This window comes from Delphinus delphis, chromosome X, assembly GCF_949987515.2.
Source record: "Delphinus delphis chromosome X, mDelDel1.2, whole genome shotgun sequence".
Taxonomy (NCBI): Eukaryota; Metazoa; Chordata; class Mammalia; order Artiodactyla; family Delphinidae; genus Delphinus; species Delphinus delphis.
The window spans coordinates 23,875,709-23,883,050 of NC_082704.1; the positions used below are offsets into that span (position 1 = coordinate 23,875,709).

The following is a 7,342-nucleotide window of genomic DNA, read 5'->3' on the forward strand; positions in this document are numbered from 1 at the left end:
ACTGAGGTAGACATCCAGTGATGACTTGAGCCATCTGACCAATAGCTTGTGAGAAACTGAATCTTGCCAACAACAACATGAGTGAGCTCAGAAGTAGATCCTCCCTCAGTTGAGCCTTCAGATGAGGTTGCAATCCTAGCTGACAGTTTGACTGTGACCTCATAAAAGACCTTGAACCAGAGGCACCTAGCTAAGCTATGTACAAATTCCTGACCTACAGAAACTGTGAGATAATAAATATTTATTATTTTAAGCTCCTGAATTTTGGGGTAATTTTTTTTTTTTTGGCAGCATTGATTCTTCGTTGCCATGCATGGGCTTTCTCTAGTTGAGAGCAGGGGCTACTCTTCGTTGCAGTGCACGGGCTTCTCATTGTGCTGGCTTCTCTTGCGGAGCACAGGCTCTAGGCACGCGGGCTTCAGTAGTTGTGGCGTGCGGATTCAGTAGTTGTGGCTCGCGGGCTCTAGAGCGCAGACTCACTAGTTGTGGCACATGGGCTTAGTTGCTCCACGGCATGTGAGACCTTCCTGGACCAGGGCTCGAACCCGTGTCCCCTGCATTGGCAGGCAGATTCTTAACCACTGTGCCACCAGGGAAGCCCCTCTTCCAGTTTCATTGACGTACAGCACTGTATAAGTTTAAGGTGTACAGCATAATGATTTGATTTACATACATTATGAAATTATTACCAGAATGAGTTTAGTGAACATCCGTTGCACCTGCACACCTTTGGACCAGTCCACCACCTCAGGCTGAGCAGCAGTGAACTCAGGAGCTGGAGCGGTCCATTCACCCCGAAATTCCTCCGTGGTCACAGCCTTCTCAGCTGCCGCCTGCTCTTCCTTTTCAATCTCTTCAGGATCTCTGTAGAAGCAGAGATCAGGCATGACCTCCCATGGGTGTTCACGGGAGATGGTGCCACGCATGCGCAGAACCTCCCGGGCAAGCATCCACCACATCAGACCCACTGAGTGAGCTCCCTTGTTGTTGCACGGGATGGCAATGTCCACATACCACAGAGGAGAGTCTGTGTTACACAGAGCAATGGTAGGCAGGTTAACATAAGAGGCCTCTGGGAGAGGCTGGTGGTCAGCCCTGGGATCAGTAACCACCAGAAGGCTTCCTGGATCTGGTCAGTGAAGGTTCCAGGAGTGAAGCGGCCAGCAGTAGGAGTGGCTCCAGTGGCAGCAGCAAACTTCAGCCCAGCTTGCTGGCCAGTATTCCTGGAGGATACGACACTGACAGCAGCTGGGTTTTCAATGGCAACAGTGGCATGAGCTGCCAACAGAAGCTTCTCCCAGGTCCTCTTCAGATTTGCGATGTAGATGCCATCACTTTTCCTTTTGTAGATGTACTGACCCGTTTGGGAGCCAAGGTTGGTGCCACCTAAGTGGGTTCCTGCTGCAAGGAATTTGAGGACATCCTCCTCCTTCATTTGCAGGACATCAAGGGCTCCGGGCATTGTTAATGTTTCCCTTTAAGTTACGACGGGAATGCAGAACGACCCTTATCTGTGCGTGAGCAGTTAGTTCCAGTTTGGAGCCCAGTCAGAACTCCCAGGGTGCCTGCTCAGGTGCTCAGCTCAGCTTGGGCCCCCAACAGCCAGGGCTGAAGGTTCTGTGATTGGTTGTATATAGCTCACATTTGGTGAGCCTATACTCTGGCCTAATGTTTTCCTCATATTACCTTTCTAATTCTCAAAGCAATCCTGTAGCAATTATTTTCATTTTACAGATGAAGGAACTAAGTTTCGGAAAAGTTACCTGATGTTCTCAAGGTCAGAGATCAGAGATTTGAACCTAAGTGTTCTGACTTCGAAGCTGATTCCGTGGAGTCAGAAGACTTGGCCTTTCTATTTCTTAATGCCTCTTTATAAGAGCCATTGACCTCATAAATCGTGCCTAACTAGGACAGGGTCCAGTAATGGTAGCTACTTAATCCAGAGTATAAATGACAGATCCAGTACCTTTAGGGACTGTTCTAGAAATTTAATTGATTCTGGAAGTGGGTCAGGAGCCAAGGACCCTAAGCAAGTAGAGACATGGCCCTATAAAAATAATTAACTGACTTAGTGGGTTAACAATGGCTCCTTCGAATTTAAGGCTGGGAAGTCACTGGTTCTACTCACACTAGTTCAGAAGTCAGGCCACAGCAATGATACGGAATCCCAACCCTGCCTTCCACTAGCTGTGTGACTGTGGACAAGTTACATAACGTCTCTGATCTTCATATTTACCATCTATAAAATGATGGTAATATTAACTACCTTACACTGTTGTTGTCAGGATTACGTAAGATAAACAGTGCATACAAAATGCCCATCACAATGCTTGGCATTAAGGAATGACTTGGTAAATGATAGCAATAATAATAACAAGTATATAATAATAATAAGCTATTAATATTCGAATATATTAAGTACACAGACCCTTGAAGTACTATGAGATTTCTCAGGATCAAGCAATGAGAAAAAAATGGGTTTAGACATTTTAGAGGAAGCAGGGGATGGGATATTTGGTTTGGAGTCAGTCTGCTTGCATCCGATCCCTTATGCTTAGTAGCCACTGTGACCTTGAGCAACTTGCTTAACTGCTTTGAATCTCATTATTCATCTGTCACAATGGTCTATCAGTCAGTGTTCTCCAGGGAAACAGAACCAGTAGGATATATATATATTTCAAGGAAACGGTTCACTTAACTGTGGGGGCTGGCACGTCGGAAATCTGTAGAACAGGCTGGAGACTCAGGCAGGAGATGATGCTGCAGTCTTGAGGCAGAATGTTTTCTTCTCTGGAAAAAGTCAGTTTTGCTTTTAAGGCCTTCCAACTGATTGGATGAGGCACAAACCTCCTTTACCTAACCTGATTGTTGGCCACATCTACAAAATACCTTTACAGTAACACCTAGATTAGCGTTTGACTGAAGAACTGGATACTGTAGTCTAGTCAGGTTGACACGTAAAACTAACCATCACAAGTGAGTAATGAGAGAATCTGTCTCCTAGTTTTGTTGAAAGGTTTCAGTGAAATAATCCATGTAGAGAATTCTGCACAGTGCTTTGCTGCATAACAAGCATTCAGAACAGTATTACAATAGTACAGCTTCCTTACTCAGGGCTGCTGAAGGGAAGGACACTCAGCTGTGCTGTGGGAGTGAGGGTGGCATCTTGAATTTCCGGGGCCCTACCTGAGGTCCCATAGGTTGGTGTCTCTGGTTATGAGGGCAAGTTCGCTTCTAGTTTCCTGGCTAAAAAGCACCACTGCAGCGTTTTCATCAGTCTCCGGGCACAGAACAGGTACCAATCTTGAAGTGTCTAGAACTGGCCTGAGGCGGCACTGGCCTCAGCTAATCCAGCCTCAGCTAATGACACAGTTAACTGGCTGGGCTGGGAGAGAGCAGCAGAAGTGGATGGGTTCTGTAAACCTAAGCAGCAGTAAGGTCGGCAAAGGCAGACTTGGGGATTCTGGTGTGCTAATCAGCAGAGGCAGCGACCTTTGACAAGCTTCCTGAAGCTATCTCCCTGGTCTGAGCCACCGTCCCCTCTCACCTGGACTAGAGGGATAATCTCCTTACTGGCCTCCTGGCTTCTCCCCAGTGCCCCGTTCAATCTGTTATTCACGGAACAGCCAGAGTGGTGCTGTTAAAATATGTCACCTCCTATCACTTCTCTGCTCAAAACCCCATGACTTCCCATCTCACTTTTAGCAAAATCCAAAATCTTCACAATGGGCTATGATTGGGTCTCTAGTTCCTTATCTCATCCCTTTGCTATTCCCCTCTTAGTTCACACCATTTCAGCCACAGCAGCCACCTTGCTGTTCCTCAGATACATTAAGCACACACACATATACAGAGGGTCCAGTTATTGGAGCAAGAAATAAGACAGACCTTGATCATAAAGAACAAAACCAAAAAAGCAGTTTTATGTCAGAGGAGGATCTGCAGCAAGGGATACTGATTATGAGTTTCTTAAATTCTCCCTGGCTAGGGTTCTGATTGATTCCAGAGGTTGGAACAGCGTTGAGGCTGAAGCATGGGACTAAATGATCCCTGCAGAGAGGATTGGAAGTCTTTGTGGACAAGGAGTTGGGTTAGTGGTTATGTTGGTTAATTCACATCTTACACAGTTAGTCTGAGAATACAGGCATCTTCCACAGGGTGTCCATTTCCTATTTCAGATTGTGCCCTTTAATCTGGGTCCTTAGAATGCAGAGAAGGTCTGGAGTATGAGAAGGTCTGTACCTGAGAAAAGTTTATTTTCAGGGTCATTCTATCCCCCTCCCACCCACCCAGGTCCCATTAGCCTTTCGGATGTGCATTAGAACTGGCATACCTTTAAGTACCAGAGTTTTTTTGCTGACTTTTATAATTATGGCAATGGTGACCCAAACAGTGAAAAAAATAGTCCATTCGTTTTGGTAATACATAGATGGTGACTTTGTGCTGACACTGTGGGTAGTCAGCAACTTCATGGCTTCCTGGAAAGGTAGCCTCATTTGGTGATGGGAAATTCCTTTTTCAGATAAAGGACAGCGTGCTATGAAGGTAGTTTGCATCACTACCCATCAAACCATGGCTCTCTAACCTAACCATGTCATTCAGTAGCGTGAGATATTTGGGTGTGGGTCCTAACCTCTGGAAACACTATTATAAAAGGATACTGGTATGCTTTGGGTGGAAATGGGCTTCCCATGGCTTCTTCTGTTATTTATGGGCTTTCAGTGGAAGAGGTGAGGATGTTGTTGTGATGTTTTGTGAGGCTGGTTAGCTTTATAGTGTGAGAAACTTGAGCTATGCTTTTGGGACCAAAATAATACCCTCGCTTCCTCCTGCCAACCCACACCAGAGGAAAAATGGAAGGAAGGGAGGGAGGGAGGGAGGGGGGGAGGAAGGGAAGGGAGGAAGGGAAAGGAAGGAAGGAAGGGAAGGAAGGAATTACTACCCCCAAACCAAACAGAAATTTGTGCCTGTGTTTTGGCCAGAAAGAGAGGATTGTTTCAGCAGAAATGATAATCCCAGTACGAAGATAACTGGGAAACTGGTAGCAAAGATCTGGAGAGCAAAGAAATCATCCAGTCGAGACCAAGTAGAATAAGGACCCAAATAGGAAGGAGAGGGAGAGATATCCTTCCATAGAGCTTGAGTGAGCCTGCTAGCCACTGACCATGTTAATTTGGTCATTCAACTTGAAGAGCCCCAATAGGCATAGGGCTCTGTCTTTATTGCTACCACCAGATGCTAAAGTTGAACAAACCTTGTCCCACTTGAACGACTCTTAGGATTTTCTCTCACTTTGGGGATTTTGGATTGGAATAATAACTTTTATACCATTTCCTTTGACATTCATGGAACTCAGTTATGTTAAAAGTCAAGGGTTTCCTGACTGGCTCTCTCAGGCTATGAGCAGCATTGTTAACAGACTGCTTTCCCTGGCTCCCTTGACTCGTGACTGGGTAGCTCACTGGCCAAGACCGTGAGTCCAATGCAAGGTAAGCTGGGATGAAAAGTTGGAAGTTCTTCGGGGCTGAGTTTAATACCAACCAAGTAATTCTTGGAGTTCCTTTTCAGATTCCTTGCATATACCTAGAACCCTGAGAAGTCCAGATCTCATACTACAAATGGCCCTACTTGGTTCAGTTAAAAATTAGAGTTGTAATTCTAAAAGCTTGTTCAGTTTAATTCCTTTATTTTATAGATGTGAAAGCTAAGGTTCAAAGAGAAAAAATGATTCATCTAAGGTCACCTAACTGGATGTCTCCTGATTCCAAGTGCAGTGCTCAGTATAGTACATCTCAGAAAATGAAATTCTAAGGTCAATACTTGGAAGTTACATTCAGAGACCATTGTATAGGGTAGAGGAACCTGTTCTCTTGGAGCTCTTCTGGCTGAGAGTGAAAGGATTGCTAGAGCTCAGCCACCATAATACTTTGCCTGGTGATTCGGCCTCCTGGGCATTTGCCTAACCAAGTTTAGAGAGTCATCTGCTCTGGAAAATTCTAGATGCTTCCCTGTGAATGTTTCTGTTTATAGTTGGCGAATTATGAATTGGTATTTAAATTCTGGTACTGACCCCATGTTGTGTGGCAGAGTAAGGTGAAGAAATGGGATACTCTAGAGTGCTTTATAGCCGCTGAGGTAAGATTGAATTAAGAACTAGGAAGGTTAATTTGCTTGAACCGAAGCGAAGGAAAATACACTCCTTGTACTGATTGTAGAAAAGATGGTAAACTTGGTCCTGTCCTCCAGGTGGGAAAATTGTGAACATAAATAAGTAAGATCTAATAACCATTTGTTACTTAGGTCTCCTCTATCAACAGGGTACTGAGCTCCTCAGAAATATTCCAACCATATGTAGTTGCTCAATGTGGCTCTGTTGTCCTGACTACAAACCTTTAGTTGGAATTTGGACTAGACCACTGTTTTCAAAAGTGCTTAATCTTTGGAATCACTGGGCAGAGGTGGGGTGGGGTGTCCTTATTTAATTAAATCTAGAATGGAAATGCTTTTTAGCATACTGATTCTTAGGCCCTACCCCCAGGGATTCAGTAGGTGATCGGCATGGCCTGGAACTCTGTATATTAAACAGCTTTCCACGTGATTCTGATGATTATCTAGACCTGGGAAGTGTTGGAGCAAGCTGTTTCTCTTTTTGTCCAGCTCTGCCTGTAAAACGCTCCTCTGTGAAAAACCCATGGGATGACAGACATGCTCTGCTTAAGAAAACCAAGGCCTGCAGATGCATAAGGGAGGGATGATTGACATAGCCAGAAGAATTCCTGGTTTAAGGGGAAGGACTCACAGTGGCAGACCATTAAATAAGAGGCTTTCCTACTGTTTTTAATTCTTTATTTACAGAATTACATATAACTAGTTGACAGATAAACTAGAGGAGGAGGCAGAGAGATTTGTAACTCATGTTAGAGGATCTAGGAGATGTGAACATAAAACATTCCTGAAGTGATATTAAACCCAAGGAGCAAACAGCATTTGCTTGATAAAAATTTGATTCTCTCACGCTCATCCCCTGGATATTTTCACAAGCATGCTGATTTGGCTAAGTGAGATTTCACCTACGTTAAGCTGAACCCAGACACAAGTTGGAACATGTCTGGGAGGCAAAGCATCTGACTTTGTATTCAAAGTCAGATGTATGTATTTCCATAATTATCTACTCCCTTAACCATTTCTTTTTAGCCTTCATATAACTTGTGACAAGATAGGCATTCAAGTGCTACTGAAATTCCCAATTGCCAATTGTGTCGAGTTCTACAGTAATAAATCACCGCGGAGAGCCTGCTTTTAATTTGAGATGCTGTGAACTGCTTTGAGAGAGTGCCACTGT

At 44.5% G+C, this 7,342-nt stretch overlaps 1 pseudogene; it reads right to left on the bottom strand.

Moving 5' to 3' along the window:
• Positions 1 to 674: 674 nt before the first annotated feature.
• Positions 675 to 1,489, bottom strand: LOC132418082 (small ribosomal subunit protein uS2-like; annotated as a pseudogene).
• Between the last annotated feature and the right edge of the window lie 5,853 nt (positions 1,490 to 7,342).